Raw genomic sequence first — 20000 nt, 5'->3', positions numbered from 1 at the left:
TGTATACTACACCGCATTCCACATTATTACGCAAATGACATTTTTCGCTGTTTCCCCAAATAATCAATACAAATGACAGTCGTCATAATTTTCAAGTCATCAGCCATTAGAGTACAATTAAAGCGTTTTTGAATGAACCTACCAATGATAACGGTATTTTTTAAAATATTAAAAAACTTAAAATGCCCAAAATGCTCTGTTCCAAATTATTACGCAAAACAGTTTTGTAGTGTTGTTATCCAAATTTCTTTCTTTTTTTCCCATTTACATCAAAACAATGGGCATTTGGTACCATCTAAATTACATTTCAATGTTCAAAACTTGGTTATAAGCTGTAACTGGAATGCTGCATTTAACATTGAAGTCAATGGCAGGGCATTGCATGGGAATTGTGGAAGCCCAGATATCCTTGATGCTTTGCTCTCAGCTGTTTTTGTTTGTTTGGTCTGGTGACCCACACTTCACTCTTCAATATACCCGTAGATTTCCCTGCCACGTTTAGGTGCTTTGAAGGTGATGACGTTCTAACTCACCAGACATAACATCCCATTCGTTTTCAATGGGGTTTTATGTCTGGTGAGTTAGAATGTCGATACCACCAAAGCACCTACAGGTGGCATAGAAATCTACGGGTATATTGAAGAGTGAAGTGTGGGTCACCAGACCAAACAAACAAAAACAGTTGAGAGCAAAGCATCAAGGATATCTGGGCTTCCATAACTCCCATACAATGCCCTGCCATTGACTTCAATGTTAAACCCAGCATTCCAGTTAGTAAGAAAAAGAGCTTATCACCAAGTATTGAACATTGAAATGTAATTTAGAAGGTACCAAATTCCAACTGTTTTGATGTAAATTGGAAATTTGGATTACAACACACAAAACTATTCTGCTTAATTATGTGGAACAGAGCATTTAAAGTTTTTTATTTTTTTTAAAAAAATACAGATGTCATTAGAAGGTTCATTCAAAAACTTTTTAATTGTACTCTAATGACTGATGACTTGAAAATTATGATGACCATCATTTGTATTGATTATTTGGGGAAAACGCGAAAAATGTCATTTGCGTAATAATGTGGAATGCGGTGTATACCCAGGGCTGCTGACAGCTTTGGCCAGACCAGGAACAAAGTATTCTGAAAGGGCCCCAAACACAATACAGACAATGTAATGAGGACCTGATTCTGGGCCCACTTTATCCTTGGGTCTGGAGCAACGGACCGGTTTGTCACCTGTGTGTGTGTGTGTGTGTGTGTCTGCGTGTCTGTGTCTGTGTCTGTGTCTGTGTGTGTGTGCTATAGGAGCTGCGCACCATTGAGAATGAGGAGTTGAAGGTTCAGCTGAGTGTGTTTGAGGAGCAGGCGGAGGACGACTCTGAGGACTTCAGGGCCCGCCTGGATGACGTCCGCGTGGAGATGGAATATCCTTTAACTCACATGGTTATTTACAACACTCACACTCACACACACTCACACACACTCACATACACACACAGGCACCTGGATTTTTTGTGATAGAGACGATAGTTTGGATCAACCACAAAGCAAGTTCTTCATTCCTCAGTTTTCTTTGAAAGTACATATTACATTTGTGATATCTAAATCTTAATCTATATCTATCTGATTTCGAAGGTTTTATGAACACAATTTTTTTTAAAGCACAAATGACCACCAAGTATGTCTTTCAGATATTTTCATGCACTACCCATTTTCAACACCAGGTGTCTCAAGAATCCCAAACCCAGTTCAAAACCTACACCGCTTTGCCATTGTGTACTGTGTACTACTGCATGTGGTACAATGATGACATGCACTACCAGTTCTCAACACCAGGTGTCTCAAGAACCACAAATCCAATGTAAATCCTTTGCCATTGTGTATGTATGCTGCGCATGTTTCTAGCCACCAGGGGGGCTCACAATGACATTAACAGTCAGTGAAGAGGTGGAATTTCCATTCAGACAGGGCTCTGTGATGATGAGGGGGATAATTCGAAACTCATCTGTGTGTGTGTGTGTGAGACAGTCTGTGAGTGTGTTTCTCTCTGTGTGTCAGTGTGTGTGATTGGAAGAAAGTGTGTGGCCTTGATGAAAAAGACATTTTCCAAACCGTTCCGTCCTTGATTGTGTGTCCCCCTCCCGAATAGCAAATCAGCAAGCACCATTATTATTTTGTCCTCTCCTCCTCTCGTCTTCCTCCTTCTCTTCCTCTTCCTCCACCTCCTCTCAACCCACTCAGTCTGTCATTTGAGAACGACACGTTCTGTAATACCACTGGTAAAAAGTTCGACAATGTAATCAGCCAACTTTTTTGATGATGACAGTCGCCCACATAGGCATTCGCATTCATTGATGGACACTAACACACATTGAACATCACAGAGAGAAATTTAGCCCTAGCCTGACAATTGAAAGAACTTACTAGAAAACCCACTGTCCTGTGTGTGTGTGTGTGTGTGTGTGTGTGTGTGTGTGTGTGTGTGTGTGTGTGTGTGTACGGTCTGTGTGTGTGTGTGTGTGTACGGTCTGTGTGTCTGTCTGTCTGCTCATCAAGGCCAATAGGGTTGTGTGTTTATTCAGTGTGTGTGTGTGTTGCTTGAATTGTCCTCATCTATGTGTGTATAGGTGTATTTTTTGTGTATGTGTTCATCCGTATATCCCTTAACCGCGTTGCACTGATGCGACTGAGGTCTTCCAAATCCTGCTGAACACGGTGAAGGACTCCAGAGCAGAGGGCCACTTCCTCTCCCTCATGCAGCACCTACTGCTAGTACGCAACGACTACATGGTCAGGTGAGGACACAATCTCCACCTTGTGTTTGTGTGTACGTGTGTTTGTGACGAACTCCTGAGCAGAGAATCTCTCACTATTGCAGTGCAATGACTACATGGTGAGGTGAGGAGGCACAAGGGTGTGCGCGTGCGTGTATGTTTTTGTGTTTTGCTTTGTGAGAGAGGTAAAGCAACAAAAGAACAAAAGAGAGACAAATCAAGTGTGGACATAGCCATGAAACAGAAAAAATAACTATAAAATAACTAATGACTAAATAGGAGAAAACACTTTATTTTATAGTGAATAACCACACGCACCCACACACCAACTATGGAGAAATGTCTACCTGTCTATCTGTCAGTCAGTCAATCAGAATTTGAGAAGATAATTTGAGAGCCAAGGAGAATTTCTCCCAGGAGTTTGAGATTGTGACAGCCAGCAGAGCCTCCCTCCCAACACCAGCTCCAATTCTCCTCTTGTGGATAAAAGCAGACATGCAGCACTTAAGTGATGTTTGTGTTTGTGGGAGCTAGAGAGAGCTAGACAGCCGAATAGACAAGCGGAGGGACGGGGAGAGACACACACACAGACAGCCTATTAGACAGCTGGGAGAACAACCGAGAAGTGAGATGCCACGTACTGTGGGGAGGGTGTGTGTGTGTGTGTGTGTGTGTGTGTGTGTGTGTGTGTGTGTGTGTGTGTGTGTGTGTGTGTGTGTGTGTGTGTGTGTGTGTGTGTGTGTGTGTGTGTGTGTGTGTGTGTGTGTGTGTGTGTTTTGTGTGTGAGCATGCGATTACGTGTGTGTGTCTCTTGTGTCTTTGTGTGCAGGCCTGCATGTTTGTGTGTGTGCGCGTACGTATGTGTGTGTGTGTGTGATTGTGTGTGCGCGTGTGGCTGTCAGTGCGTGTGTATGTGTGTGTCTTCTGTATGTTTTTGTGTAGGCGTGTGTGTGCGTGCATGTGTATGTGTGTGCTTTTGCATGCATGTGTGTGTGTGTGTGTGTGTGTGTGTGTGTGTGTGTGACAAAGGGGATAGGAGACAGATAGGCAGGCGGCAGACAGCTCGAGAGAAAGAGACGTGAGCGAAGAGGAAGAAAGGAGCGAGCGGCCCAGTAATGATGATGGCGCTGCCGAGAGATTTGTCAGAATAATAAACGATTTTATTTCCAAAAGGTGAGATTTCAGACAGGGCAATCAACAAACGCAATCGCAGAATGAGTTTACGTGTGTGCTTGTGTGGGTGTGTATGTGTGTGTGTATGCGTGCTCCTCTTCCTGTGTATTAAGAGGGGTGTGTGTGTGTGTGTGTGTGTGTGTGTGTTTGTGTGCTTGATTAAGCTTGTGTCAGGGAAACGGAGCGATAGAGAGAGACGGGGGGTGCGGTGTAGAGAAAGAATAAAAAGACAACACACTGGGAGGAGATGGGGAGGAAGAGAATGGAGAGAGTGGAAGAGGGAGAGATAGAGGAAGAAGGATGAGAGACATGCTGGGAGGAAGGGACAAGAGCAGAGGATAGGAGAGAGGGAAAGAAGAGAAGAACATCACCAGGAGGAGGAAAGGAAGAGAGAAACGCCTGAAGAAGAAGAAGGAAGAAAGAAGAAGGGAGAGGAAAGGGGTGACGAAGGGGGAGAGAGTGAGAGAGAGACAGATAGAATTGCTGAAATGTGAAGGAGCGAGAGAAAGGAAGGAAGAGATAGAAAGGGTAATGAAAGAGAAAGAGGGAGAGAGAGTGAAAGTTACTGAAAGAGAAGGAGGGAGGGTGACAGGGAGAGTAGAGAGAAAGGCTGGCAAGGAGGGGAGAGAGAGAGAGGCAGAGAGAAAACTGCTGGAAAAAAGAGAGAAAGAGATAAAGTTGCTAGAAAGAGAAAGAGAAGGAGAGACAGGGGGGGCAAGAAAGGGTGATGCGGGTAGAAAAAGAGACAGCATTGCTGGGAGGGAGACAAGGGAGGAAAAGAGAGAATTGCTTGAAGGAAGAGAGGAGCGGAGAGGAAGGGAGGAGGAGAAGAGAGAGCGGGTATCCATCATGTGGCCTCATCAGCTTTGATTGTGTGATTGCAGCTCGCTCCGCTCTCAGCTGGATCTCACTGACACAAATGGGGGAGACGTGCGCAAGCAAGTGTGTGTGTGTGTGTGTGTGTGTGTGTGTGTGTGTGTGTGTGTGTGTGTGTGTGTGTGTGTGTGTGTGTGTGTGTGTGTGTGTGTGTGTGTGTGTGTGTGTGTGTGTGTGTGTCTAAGGAAGTGTGTGTGTGTGTGTGTGTCTAAGGAAGTGTGTGTGTGTGTGTGTGTGTGTGTGTGTGTGTCTCTGAGGAAGTGTGTGTTTGTGTGTGTGTGGTTGTTTTTGTGTCTAAGGAAGTGTGTGTGTCTCTGAGGAAGTGTGTGTTTGTGTGTGTGTGGTTGTTTTTGTGTCTAAGGAAGTGTGTGTGTGCGTGCGTGTGTGCGCTTGTGAGGAAGAATGCGTCTCAGGAACTGTGTGACTGTGTGTATGATGATTGTGCGTGTGTGAGTGTCTGATGAGGTGTGTGTGTGTGTGTGTCTCGGAGTGTGACGGGGGCGGCGGAGTTTGATTGATGGGCAGCGGGAGGCGGCCCCGTTGGTTGCCCGCGGCGACCGGCTTTAAATGAGATCCTTGCTCGGCCGCAAATATCCTCGTCTCATTTAGTTACCACGACGACTGCTCTCGCTCTCTCTCCAGGCGCAACCTTGCCTCGCTCTCATATTCTCCTACACGCACACACACGCACACGCACGCACGCACACACACACACCTACATGTACTCACACACCTACATGTACTCACACACCTACACCTACACCTACACACACACCTACACACACACACACACACACACACACACACACACACACACACACGCACGCACGCACTCAAGCACACACACATGCACTCAAACACACACTTACACACATACATGCGCAAACACACAAATCAAAATGCACCCTCTGATTGAAAGCAAGTTGACGGTTTTATGTTCGTTCGTGAGCAATGTTTTTACTTCCGCCTGTCCTGTCTGACATCACGCACAAGCACACACACACACACACACACACACACACACACACACACACACACAGACACGCACACACTTCAAATGGTTTTGGGATGTCAGACATGTTCCCTGTTCGGTGTCTCTGCGATGTGTTCCGACAGGCAGGAAATTGGAATGTCTCAGACAAGCACAGTGGGGAGGGAGGGAGGGAGGGGGTGTGTGCGTGTGTGTGCGTGTGTTCATGTGTGTGCTAGAGGGTGCTTGGAAATGCATGCGTGTATGAGAAAGTGCCTGGGCTGTGTATGTGCGTTCGTGCGCATGCGTGTGCGTGTGCTTTGGGCAAACTGCAGCAGAAAAAGTTTGTGTGTGTGAGAGATAGAAAGAGAGAGAGAGAGAGAGAGAGAGAGAGTCTTTCAGACCGATAGACAGACTCACAGACCGTCCACATACACTTTCTGTTCAACACACACACACACACACACACACACACACACACACACACACACACACACACACACACACACACACACACACACACACACACACACACACACACACCCCACAGGACTCCAGCTGAACCCCTGTGGCCTCTCAACATCACTGACTATCTCCCTCCTCTTTTTTCACTCTTGTTCTTTTTCTCTTTATCGCTTTCCTTCCTTCATCCTCTCATCCATCTCTTTATGTGTCTATCTATATGCCTCTCTATCAACCCATCTCTATCTTCTTTCTATCTTTCTCTGTCTCTTTTATTTCCTTTTCTCTGTAATCCCCCACTCATCCATGGCCCTGGCCTTCTTTCCCCTTCTCTCGCTCTCTCGCTCTCGCTCTCTCGCTCTCTCGCTCTCTCTCTCTCTCTCTCTCTCTCTCTCTCTCTCTCTCTCTCTCTCTCTCTCTCTCTCATCTCCCACTCATCTCAGGCCCTGGTCTTTACTCATACCCCCTCCTCTCCCTAATGGCCTTGGTCTTGGTTGAACACAGAGGAAAAACTCAAGCTCTCTATCGCTCTCTCTCTCTCTCTCTCTCTCTCTCTCTCTCTCTCTCTCTCTCTCTCTCTCTCTCTCTCTCTCTCTCTCTTGCTTTTCTCCATGGATTTCTCTAAACAACGATCTCTCGCCCTCTCTCTCTCTGATTCTCTCCCTCTCACACACATAGTGTAGTTTCGATTTTTGTTATTTCTCTCTCTCTCTCTCTCTCTCTCTCTCTCTCTCTCTCTCTCTCTCTCTCTCTCTCTCTCTCTCTCTCTCTCTCTCTCTCTCTCTCTCTCTCTCGCTTGCTCTCTGTCTCCCTGCAGTCATTTCATTCCTCTCCAGGTAATGCTCCATCACACAATAGAGAGGAAATGAGGCAGCATGAGTGTCTGGGTGTTTGTGTTTGTGAGGGTGTATAGGTCTGTTGGAGTGTCTGCCTGTCTGTCTATCTACCTGTCTGTCTGTCTGTCTGAATGTATGTTTGTGAATGTGCCCATGGGTCTCTGTGGAAGTGTGTGTGTTCGCTTGCCATTGTGTCTGCTAGTTTATGTTGATTTGTTTATGTGCGTGTGTGTGTCTGCGAGCGTGTGTGTGTATGTGTGTGTGTTTGTTTTCTGGGGTTGATTTGTTTGGAGACAGGGTTTTTGCAAATTTCATTAACAAAAAACACCATGAACTCCAGAGCAGATCAATCAGGCGATGTTCCCTAAAAAACAGGCCAGTAAGCAAAAAATGAAGTTCCAAAAGTGAATCACTCGCCGACGTCATAAAGAAAAAGAACATTGATTCTAACCTAATTGTACCTTCAGCGCGTCGATGCAAAAATCATTTGGAATATAATAAAGTCATTTCTATCCGAGGCTAGTCGTGCTCCCTCTCTCACTCGTGATCTCTCAGACATTCCACTCAGTGTGTCGGAAGAGAAGCTGGTGTTTTAAAAACGAACACTAGATGTCTCTCTCGCTCCACGGATGAAATCGAAGCTCTGCTTTGGATTATTTATTTAACTTTTTTGTTTGTTGGATTTTTTTTGTGTTAATAAAGAAAGGCTGGTAGCAGAGAGAGAGAGAGAGGGAGTAAGAGAAGGAGAGAGAAAGAGAAAAATAAAATCAAGTTCCGAAAAAGGGAGTTTGCAAGAGAGAATGAAGAAAAGTATGGAGGTAGTTTCACAAGGGGTCACCTAGTACAACACTTGGAAAATGGAGAACGCCAGAAAAGCTATCAAATATTGGACAATGGGCTCACTCTTTTGGAGAGTGTCCTCAACACACACACACACACACACACACACACACACACACACACACACACACACACACACACACACACACACACACAGTCACACAGTCACACACACACACACAGTCACACACACACAGTCACACAGTCACACAGTCACACACACACACACACACACACACACACACACACACACACACACACACACACACACACACACACACACACACACACACACACACACACACACACACACACACACACACACACACACACACACAGTCACACACACACAGTCACACACACACAGTCACACACACACAGTCACACACTCACAGTCACACACACACTTACCAAACCAGAAATATGCTGTTGTCCTCGATGGACAGTCAGACGCATACTTTAGTCATTGCTACACACACACACACACACACACACACACACACACACACACACACACACACACACACACACACACACACACACACACACACACACACACACACACACACACACACACACACATTCTCTTTTATTCAGGCCTGCATTCACTGTGATACGGGTGAATTGACCCTAAAAGCCATTTTCTCTTGTCACGGTTCTTCATAGCTGGAAATGTCATATAGGTTATTTTTTCTATGGCGTCTGCTGGCACTCTCTCTGTGTGAGATGGGAGTTGAGTGAAAACTCTCCTAGTGCCACTGTGCCTGCCACCCCCGCACTCGCTTGACCAGCATTGATCGGTTTGTGAAAAGACGCCGCTGGTATCGCCGGCTGTCCTCAACTCTCGCTCTGCTCTGCCGAGGAGCCAATTTGGAAGATAAATATTTGTCCCTTCCACCATCTTTATTATTTTGTGTTTATGCCTCTCTGTATCTCTGTCTCCATCTCTATTTTCCTCTCTCTCTCTCTCTCTCTCTCTCTCTCTCTCTCTCTCTCTCTCTCTCTCTCTCTCTCTCTCTCTCTCTCTCTCTCTCTCTCTCTCGCTCTCTCCCTCCAATAGGCCACAGTACTACAAGCTGATAGACGAATGCATTGCCCAGATAGTGCTACACAGAAATGGAGCGGACCCGGACTTCAAGTGTCGCAACCTGCAAATCGAGGTGGAGACGCTTATCGGTACGGTTGCAAAAAACACACGCACACACACAAACACACACAAACTCTGTCTCTCTCACCCTCTATTTCTCTGTCACACACACAAACTCTCTCTGTCTCTCAATCACACTCTCTCTCTCACACACACACACACACACACACACACACACACACACACACACACACACACACACACACACACACACACACACACACACACACACACACACACACACACACACACGCGCCTTCTAAGACTACAAGATGCACCAACACACTTTCGCCACAAGGGGGCAAAAGAGAGGGACGTCAAAGATGTGCCATGGCGATTTCTTTTCTTTTCCCTCGGGGGTCTTTTTCTTTCCTTTTTCTTCTTTCTTCATTATCATCTTTTTTTTCTTTTTATGCATTTTTTAAAATCACTGCCGCCACAAGGCCATGATAAGACAAAGGTACATTGGGGCTATTGTTGTCAGCGTGAGTGATTGACAGCTGGTGTTAATGAATGCAAGAGAGAGAGCACTTTTCTTGACTAGCAGGGTTAAAGTGAGCTTGAACCTGATGAAGAATTCATGAATTTAGATCCAGTGCTCTTTCCACCCACATCCATCAGTCAGTGAAGATCCATTTTGAGAGCTTGGAGCCATTACACGTGCTGCATGAAGCGTTCACATGCAAAAGCCATCACAAAAATCTATTGAAGGAAAAAAATCATTTAAAAATGGTATTTTCATAGTTATTGTAGTGTTAGGAAATACAGTAGTGTTGAATTAATCTCAATCCAAAAGTCATTAAAATGTTATAGTCAAGTACAAGAAGTCAGGGCCAATTAAAGCAAGATTTATTCTTAAGAATTTCTAGAAATGTAGCCTATTTTTGGAAAGTCATCATTAGTGCACTTGGAGGGCTTTGGGTCTGAACGCTTCATGTATAGATATGCGTCTCTGCTTTGACTTACAGCCTTGGGAGCATTTTTTTTAACAGCCCGCTGGTCCTCATCCAATCCATTTATTGCTTGACTTGCTTACTTGTTGCCCAGATGACGTGGTGTTCTCAATATTCACACCTGGATGAGGGTTGGAGTTGGGGTTGAGATGGTTTGTGGGGGGAGGGGATAAGGCTATATTAGACGGACAGGAGACTAACCAGCTTCACTGCGTTCAAAATGTTGTACATTTTAATATTTACACCTGAGGGTGTTGGAGTTGAGAGTTGAGATTCGGTATGGGGGTACAAGGGTAAATTACATAGGTATTTAGCAGACGGGCCTACTTTGCTCTGTTCATATGTTGTAAACGAGATGAAAAAACAGCCTGTTAAGATGAGCTGTCACACCAAATTGATAGCCACAGCTTAGGCTGACACACCCCCACAGGCAGTAGTAGTTATCTCCAGTTAGGTACAGGGAAGAGATTTTGTACGAGATAAAAATGGTTAATCCCCAAAACAGCCACAGATAGCTCACTCTTTGATATTCTCAGCACGAGTTGGCTGATCTGTTTTCTAAAGTCGGTCAGAGCGCGGTCTCTGTGGGGGCGGTGGGAGTCAGTGGTGGCAGCAGTGAGTGGTGGTGGTGGTGGTGGTGGGGATGGTAATGTCTTCAGTGTGATGCTGTTTGGCCTGTTACTGGAGGGAGTGGCAACAGTGCAGCAGCAACTGTGATTAAATCAGTGTTGCCTGTATTGAGGTTTATGTCTCTTTTTGATGTGGTGTTTTCAAGCTAATCCCAAATGCATGACAAAGCAATGAGCATCCCCATTCAACATCCCGATAGGAGAATGGCCTTTGAATTATGTCTCTCTCAGATTTTGAATAAAAACTTTGATCATCAGTTATGCTGAGCCTTGCATCACAAGGCCAAAGGTTGCAGGAAAGGAGGGACTTGTACCCCATGTCTTCAGTATCAGTGGGATACCTAGAGGCCAGTCTTTGGTAGTGGCCGCTCTGGCCTAATGGCTAGAGAGGGTGTCTTAAGATCACAGGGTTGCAGACTGGAATCCCTATTCCCTATCCATCCATCTATGGCTGAAATGCCTTTGTGCAAGACACCTAACCCCACATTGCTCCCTGTAAGTAACTGTGAGTCACTTTGGACAAAGTGTCATCTTTGTGTAATATCATGTAATGTAGTATGATAAAATGACAGCTGTTGTAGTGGTGGTAATAATGTTGATGCCTGTGACATTATCTGTGGTGCTGGTGTTGGGGTGTAAACATCTCCAACGAGTGCCGATCTGTCGTATGTTTAAAGGGACACTGTGCAGGAAATGGTCAAAAAAGGTACTGCAACTATACTGCTTATTGAAATTGGGCTGCCTATTGTCAAATTTGATCTTTACATGAACGTTTACTAAGTATTAAACAAATATTTTCTAGTATGGTCCAAGTACAGTCATTTTTGCAGCTAAAAATGGCTATTTTTGGAAATTCAAAATGGCGGACCATGGAGAAGATCTCCCTTTTCATGTATGAAAAGTTAGATTTTTACAGTCATGATGAATGCTTAGAATTTGATGGTGGTAGCAAGTATTCATGAAAAAGGTAACATTAGTGAATGGGCAGCATGAATTCTGGAAATAAACAACTAAAAATCTCACACAGTGGTGGCAGTATTGGTAATGGTACTGGTGATGGTGGGGGAGATGATCGCTTCAGTGTTATACTTTCACTCCAGTGCGTAGTGGTGGCAGCTGTAGTGGTGGTGCTGTAATAATGGTTGAAAGGGACGCTTTTGCCTCACCTCTGCAGTTGGAGAGGTGCGTAGGATATTATCCCAGTGTCATTGGGTTGTCATTCAAGTGTCAAGGAATCCCGCACACTGTCCATTCCACCAGCAAACTTTAATACAACTTGTCTTCGTCAGGAAGAGGTCGGATGACCTAAGCGTATAAATGTCTGCTGGTGGAATGGACAGTGTGTCTGATTTCTTTACACAGTAAAACTTTAATACAACGTTTTGGTCATCCAGCCTTCTTCAGGCAAAGTCATGATGGATGACCAAAACGTTGCATTATAGTTTGCTGGTGGAATGGGCAGTGTGCACTGCCTGATTTCTTTACGTAATAATCATGGTGGCATTGACTGTGGTGGTGGCGATAGTGGTGGCAGTAGTGGCGTGTGATGTCTTCAATGAGTGGCTGTGAACTGGGCCGCGCCTCCTCTCCTCTCCTCTCCTCTCCTCGCCTGCCTTTTTCAGGGCTGCTTATTATCAGAGGAAAGCAGGCTAATTCTGCCCCGCATGCATTATTTACTGCTTTCCTTTGAACTCGCAGAACATTTTTCTCTCTGCTTTGCACTTTTTTTTCTCTCCCCCTTCTTTTTTTCTGTTTTTCTCTTTCTATTTCTTCTTTTTCGGCGTCTTCTTTCCAGCTGCCTGACGCTCTCCGATCCTCTCCTCTCTTCTCCTCTCCACTCCACTCTTGCTCTCCTGTCTCTCTCTCTCTCTCTCGCTCTCCTCTCTTGCTCTCTTCCCCTCTCTCTATCTCTCTCTCTCTGTCTGTCTGTCTCTCTCTCTCTCTCTCTCTCTCTCTCTCTCTCTCTCTCTCTCTCTCTCTCTCTCTCTCTCGCTCTCTCTCGCTCTCTCTCGCTCTCTCTCATTCCCTCTCTCCTCTACTCTCCTCTCCCCTCCTCCCCTCTCTTTCCTTCTCTCCTCTTCTCTCCCCCTTCTCTCTCTCCTTCTCTCTCTCTCCTTCTCTCTCTCTCTCTCTCTCCCCCTCTCTTGCCTTAGTTTCATGTTGTTTATATTTTTCCCATTTCTACTGCCTTACCTCACATTCAGAGACGTGTGTGCACAAAAACAACACACACACACACACACACACACACACACACACACACACACACACACACACACACACACACACACACACACACACACACACACACACACACACACACACACGCACACCAGTCTCATGCACTCAGATGCATAATCATCTTCCTCCGACTCTCTCTCACTCACACACACACACATACACACACGCGCACAGTTGGAGACAGACAGACACACTCTCTGAGATACACAGGCGTAAATATGCGTGCACTCAGTAGAGGCACACACACAACTGCACAAACAAGCCAGCCAACTCTCCAGCTCTCTCAGTCACTCAAATCATCTCACACTTATAATCTCTCTCCATTTTTTGGCTTTCTTTCGGTCACACTTTCTCTGACAGTCACGCAAACCCAAACACAAAAACTCACACAGACATAAACACAGATACCCACACTAACACAATTGCACACACGCATAATTGCATGCTGTTAGTGTGCACATAAACATGCACATGCGTGCGCGCACACGCACGCACGCACGCACGCACACACACAGACACACATTGGAAGCTTTCACAAACACTTGCAAACAAACACACACACACATGCACACACATGTGCATGCGCATACTCACAACCTTTCACAAACACTTGCAAACAAACACACACACACATGCACACACATGTGCATGCGCATACTCACGTGTGTGTGTGTGTGTGTGTGTGTGTGTGTGTGTGTGTGTGTGTGTGTGTGTGTGTGTGTGTGTGTGTGTGTGTGTGTGTGTGTGTGTGTGTGTGTGTGTGTGTGTGTGTGTGTGTGTGTGTGTGTGTGTGTGTGTGTGCACGCACGCACACACGCACGCACACACTCACGCACACACAGAGCCCCTATTTTTCTCCCTGGCTGTGTTTTCCTGCTCTGCTCTGTGTAGCCCTGTTTGGGGTAATGCTTCAGCTCCACCATCAGCTTTTCTTCATTTCTTTCATTCCAGAAGCCCAGCCTTTTACTCATTAGAGCTGGCCACACACACACACACACACACACACACACACACACACACACACACACACACACACACACACACACACACACACACACACACACACACACAGGCACACACTCACACACACACACACACACACACACACACACACACAGGCACAAAATGTTATTTCTTTCTCATTTCCTACTTTCTGTTCTCTCTCGCTTTCGATCTCTCTCTCCCTCCCTCCCTTTCTCTCTCCCTCCTTCCCTCTCTCTCTCTCTCTCTCTCTCTCTCTCTCTCTCTCCCTCGCTTTCTCTCTCCCTCTGTCCCTCCCCTCATCACACTGCTTATTTCCCAGAGTTCTCCGTTCTGTTCATTTCCATTCATCTGTTTTTTTTCCCTCTCTCATCCATTCGTTCTTTCTCCTACATTGATTTTTTTGGGGGCTCGTTCTGGATTTCTCGTTCAGCCCTCAGCACTCTCCTTATTTCCCCTCTAACTGCCTGCCCTGTGCTGGGCACCGCAGCTCAGCTCTCACCAGCCGGCCTTAACAACCACTCTCACGCTCTGCCTCTTTTACTGTTTCTCTCTTACTGTTTCTCTTTCTCTCTCTCTCTCTCTCTCTCTCTCTCTCTCTCTCTCTCTTTATTTGTCTCTCTTGCCCGCTGCCTCTCTCTCTATCTCTCTCTCTCTTTTCATATTTCTCACGCTCTGCCTCTTTTACTTTCTTTCTTTCTTTCACTCTCTCTCTCTCTCTCTCTCTCTCTCTCTCTCTCTCTCTCTCTCTCTATCATCTCTATTTCTCTCTCTGTTCATATTTCTCACACTCTGCATCTTGTACTTTCTCTCACCCACTCTCTTGCTCTTGTGTTCTCTCTGCATCTCTTTTTCAGTCGTTTTCATTCTTTCTCATTATTTCTCTCTTGTTCTGTCTTTCCTTCATCTTTTTATTTTTCACTTTGTCTTTCGTTCTTTCTGTCTCTCTCTCCATATCCTTTTCTCCCTCCAGTTTCCCCCTTGCATACTTTTGCCTGCTGTCTTTCTCTTCCTGTCTTTCCCTCTCACTGTCTCTCTCCATCTCTCTGTCTCCCTTTTCTCTCTTGTAAGATTTTGCCTCCCTCCTTCCCTGCTTTCTCTCTTGCGCTCTCTCTCTCTCGCCTTCTCTCTTTCCCTCCCTCCCTTTTCTCTCTCTCTCTCTCTCTCTCTCTCTCTCTCTCTCTCTCTCTCTCTCTCTCTCTCTCTTTCTCTCACCTACTCTTTTTCCCTCCCTCTTTCCCTGTTTTCTCTTTCTCTCTCTCCATCTCCATCTCTCGCTCTCTTCTGGTGTCTCGCCACCCTCTGTGTTTTTCTCTTTCTCTCATGCTCATCCTGTCTGTGTCTCTCTTTCTTCTCCCCTCCTCTCTCCACTCCACATCATTAGTATTCTGCCCAGTTCTGTTTCACCTCTCATCATGCCCTGCTACCAAATTTACCACCTTCCCACCAACGTCCTCATCTGACTTTCTCTCTCCCTCTCTCCTTCTCTTTTCTTCTCTCTCTTTCTCACATTTCCTCCTTGACTTTTTCTTTCTTTTCTTTGCCTTCATTCTTTCACCGTTCTCTCTCTGCCGTTCTGCCTCTCCTCATCATTACCTCTGTCTCTGCCACTCTTATGTCTTTATTCCCAGCCGTTCTCATTGGCAATAACACACAGGCACACATACACAGGCACACACTCAGACACACACACACACACACACACACTCACACACACACACACACACAGGCACACATACACAGGCACACACTCAGACACACACACACACACTCAATAAGGCTTTATTGCCCTCAACGTTTCACCAACGTTTATTGCCAGTGCTGTAACCCAGTTCCACTTTCAAGTCAAACTATCTCTCTCCATTGCTGTCATCGCTCTTTCTTGCTCTCTCTGTCTCTCTCTCTCTCCTCTTTTCTACCTCCAGCTCTCTCTCTGTCTCATCTTTATCTCTATCTCCATCTCCTTCCATCTCTCCCTCTCTATCTTTTCCATCTAGACGTGCTGTCTCTCTATCTCTCTTGCTTCTCTATCTCGCTCAATGTCTATATCGGTCCCCATTCCCCCCATCCCCCCCATCCCCCCCCTCTCTCTCTCTCTCTCTCTCTCTCTCCCCCCCCCCCCCCCCCTAGTGCTAGTGTTTCCAGTCCCCCTCCTGTCTCGGTTCATATTGAGATGAGCAGCAGAAGGTTTTCCCACATGCTCTTTCCACCCGCAGGCCCCTACGCCACCTGTGTGTGTAATACCATGCCACACCCACCAGCCCCTCCCCACGCCCCCTGCCACCACATTGCTCTCCCCCCTCTGTCTTTTTCTAGTTTGTGTTTCACTTCCCTCCTCCTCTCTCCCTACTTTTACTTCTATCCATCTCTACTGTATCTCTCTGTCTCTCTCTGTCTACTTCTATATCCATCACTCCCCCCCCCCCTTTCTCTCCCCCCCCCTCTCTCTCTCTCTCTCTCTCTCTCTCTCTCTCTCTCTCTCTCTCTCTCTCTCTCTCTCTCTCTCTCTCTCTCTCTCTCTCTCTCTCTCTCTCTCTCTCTCTCTCTCTCTCTCTCTCTCTCCTTTATTTGTATTGGCCAGTCACTACCACCACTGTTACACCTGACGGCAGCGTCCCACAGGTCAATCTGAGGGCCCGTCACGGGCTCTGGGGCTATTTGACCTGCCCCTCTTCCTCCTTTTCTTCCTCCTCCTCCTCCCCTTCCTCCGCTTCCTTACCATCATCCTCTTCCTCCTCTTCCTCTCCCTCTTCATCCTCCCCTCTTCCTTCTTTTCCTCTCCCTCTTCATCCTCCCCTCTTCCTCATTTTCCTCCTCTTCCTCCCCTCTTCATCCTCCCCTCTCGTTCTCCTCTTCCTCCCCATCCTCATCCTCATCTCCCTCATCCTCCTCTTCTTCCTCCCCCCCTCCCCTTCCTCATCTTCCTTATCATTCTCCTCTTCCTCCCCATCCTCATCCTCCTCTTCCTCTTCCTCCTCCCATCTCCCTCGGCCATCTTTTTCATGCTCCTCTTTCTCTCTCTTCGCCTAACTCCTTTGAACAGGGAATTCAAATAGCAGAGAAACAAAAAAAGAGAAAGGGAGATGAAGAGATAAAAGAGAGGAGAAAAGAGGAGCGAAGAGAGAAAAAAAGTCCTCAAACTGAAATGAAGTCACATCTCAGATTTAATCTGTTGGAACGGAGCGAGCGCTGTGGGGATTTTTGAGAGCTTGAGCGTCTCCTCAAAAGCATCGTATAGATAGTGACTGCAGATTAGAACACACCCCCACGCCTATGCCCAACTCTCTCTCTCTCTCTCTCTCTCTCTCTCTCTCTCTCTCTCTCTCTCTCTCTCTGTCTCTGTCTCTCTCTCTCTCTCTCTCTCGCTCACTCTGCCTTGCGTCCTTATCCCCTTTTCTCCTTTCCTGTCATAATTTATTTTTCTGTCTCTACTTTTTTCTCTCTCTCCTCCCTTTCTCTCGCCTTCCATTCCTCCTCTTTCTTCTTTTTTTCTGTTTTTTTCTTCTTCTTCTGTATCACTATTCTCCTCACCCCCTCCTCCTCATTTCCTCTCTCTCTCTCTCTCTCTCTCTCTCTCTCTCTCTCTCTCTCTCTCTCTCTCTCTCTCTCTCACTCTCTCCTTCTCCCAGTATGGTGGGGGTGATAGCATCAGATTTTAATTAGATTCTTTGGTAATCAGCGCACGAATCTGGACTTTGAAGGAGGCCGATAAGACAGCCAGCCTAATCAGACTGAAGGGCACTCCATTCTTTTCTGCTCCGCTCCGCTCTGCTCTGCTGTAGCAGGAGAGGAGGAGAGAGGAGGTGGAGAGGGAGAGGACAGGAGAGGAGAGGGAGACAGAGAGAAGGGGTGGGTGAGGAGGTAGAGAAAGGAGAGGAGGGAGTTGGATGTCCTAGCCTGAAACGTCACGAGTGATGACGGAAATGCACTCATACACACGTGCAGGCATATGCACACATGCATACAGCGTACACACACACACACACACACACACACACACACACACACACACACACACACACACACACACACACACACACACACACACACACACACACGCGCACACACATACATAGACTCTTTCTATATGTCTCTTTCTTTTCACTCTGACCTCTCACTCCCTCTCTCTCTCTGTCTACCCGTCTTTGGCGATCCCTGCATCTCTATATCTTGTTTGTGCATCTCAGCGCACAAACACCTGACTGCTTGTTTTTATATTCTGTTATTCATTACGTGTATGTCTTTTATTCCCTCTTGCAGACAAAATGGTGGACCAGACCAAGGTGGAGATCAGCGAGGCCAAGGCCGTGGAGCTGGAGAAAAAGGTACAAGAGGGACGCATAATGCACCTAATGGACACACACACACACACACACACACACACACACACACACACACACACACACACACAGTCGATATCAAAGTCTCTGCTTGCTGTACAAAGCACTCTAAACAAACAGCAAATAGCATCGAGAGACCCTCTCTTTCTTTCTGTCTATCTTTGCATCACTTTCTCACTTTCTCTCTCTCTCTCTCTCTCTCTCTCTCTCTCTCTCTCTCTCTCTCTCTCTCTCTCTCCCCGTCTGGCTATTTGTCTGTCTATGAGGTGAAAGACCCAAAGAAAGAGAGAGAGAGAATAAAAGAAGAGCAGTACATGAGGTCTGATCCGTGTTTTCAGCCCTGCAACATCAAGTGTGCATTGCATTATACTGCTGATGCAAGAGAGTAGGCCGCTAAGCCAACAATACAGTACCGTCTCGCTGCTGTTGAGAGTAGGTATGAAAATGGTACCCTCATTTTTCATGCCCTGTCCATTGCTGTTATGCACCCGCACCATACATGAAGAGAGATCGATTCCTTCCGTCTCATATACTGTTGCGTGGTCGGCCATCCATTGATTGGATCGCTAAGGTAAAGTTGGGTCAGGAAGAACTGTAAACATCTGCAAATTGGCTTCACAATAAGTTCGCATGATGAAATTTGACTGTCATTTTCCCCCAAATAACCTGTATTTTAAACAAGTTTTCGTTCAGACTTGTAGCATTTTTCAGTTAATGGTCTCTTGCCTTTTTTAAAGCCATAATATATACAGTAATTGCAAATCTAGACCAGGAGTTGTTGTAGAGAAAGACCATAAAGGTCCATAATGTACACACATGTGCATCATAAGGTGAAGCAGGCCACTGTAGCGAACACACTGTCGAGATAAAGGATAGATGGAAGTATTTCACACTCCGTCTTGCCCTTTCAACTAGGGCTGCAACTAACGATCGCTTTAATAGTCGACTAATCGATAGATCTAGTCACGATTAGTCACGGAACAAAAAGACTTACTCCAACCTCCGACAAACCTCTAGCGCAATTTTAGGTTTCAATTAAGTAATAAAGTAATAGTAAAGTAAGTATAAAAGCAATAAATTAAATGAAACGATAAGTCTACAATGAAAATATTTGTCGACAATTAGTCAACTAATCATTGCAGCCCTACTTTCAACCCTATGATGTAGTCACAAATCTAGTCCAGGACTTTGCCTTGAGAATGATTGGCTGTTGTTAGAGCACTGCAAGATACAAAAAGTAACGAGAAAATTCTCCCTGTCCTTTTTAGATCAATAAAATATCTCTGCAACTGCACTGTTTGCACTGCACATGATGAGGTTAATCAAGGCAAGGCAAGTTCAACTGTGCAGCATATTTATATGCAGTTCAAGGTGCTTCACAAAAATTAAAGCAGCACATGAACACAGCGAATTAAATATGTATTAAAGCATGAAAATCATAGGGTGGAAAAAAACATTCAGTCAAAATCATTAGAAAGAAAGCAACTGAGAACAGCTTTGCGTTTTGGACCAAACCCATGCCTACAGACATAACAGAATAAAACATACCCAGAACTGAGAAGCATACATAGCAAAATAACACAACACATTTAATACAAATCAAGCAGAAAAAAGATACAAATAAATCATTTTGAAAAAGCATGTGAAAACAGCTTTGTCTTAATCAGCTCATACATCTGCCACACTGACTAGATATTGCGCTCTCCACCCAAACAGCAGTGTACGTGTGCGCTTTGAATCAACTCCGTGCCCCCATACCAAACAGAACAAAACAGAACCA

General features: G+C 45.8%; 1 pseudogene; it reads left to right on the top strand.

Annotated features, from left to right (window-relative positions):
* The window catches only part of LOC134439518 (protein diaphanous homolog 1-like), a 144519-nt pseudogene that overhangs the window by 75259 nt on the left and 49260 nt on the right, over positions 1–20000 (top strand).

This window comes from Engraulis encrasicolus, chromosome 23 (assembly GCF_034702125.1).
Source record: "Engraulis encrasicolus isolate BLACKSEA-1 chromosome 23, IST_EnEncr_1.0, whole genome shotgun sequence".
Classification (NCBI taxonomy): domain Eukaryota; kingdom Metazoa; phylum Chordata; class Actinopteri; order Clupeiformes; family Engraulidae; genus Engraulis; species Engraulis encrasicolus.
Note: the sequence above shows the minus strand (reverse complement) of the source record. Positions and strands in the feature narration are given on the sequence as shown.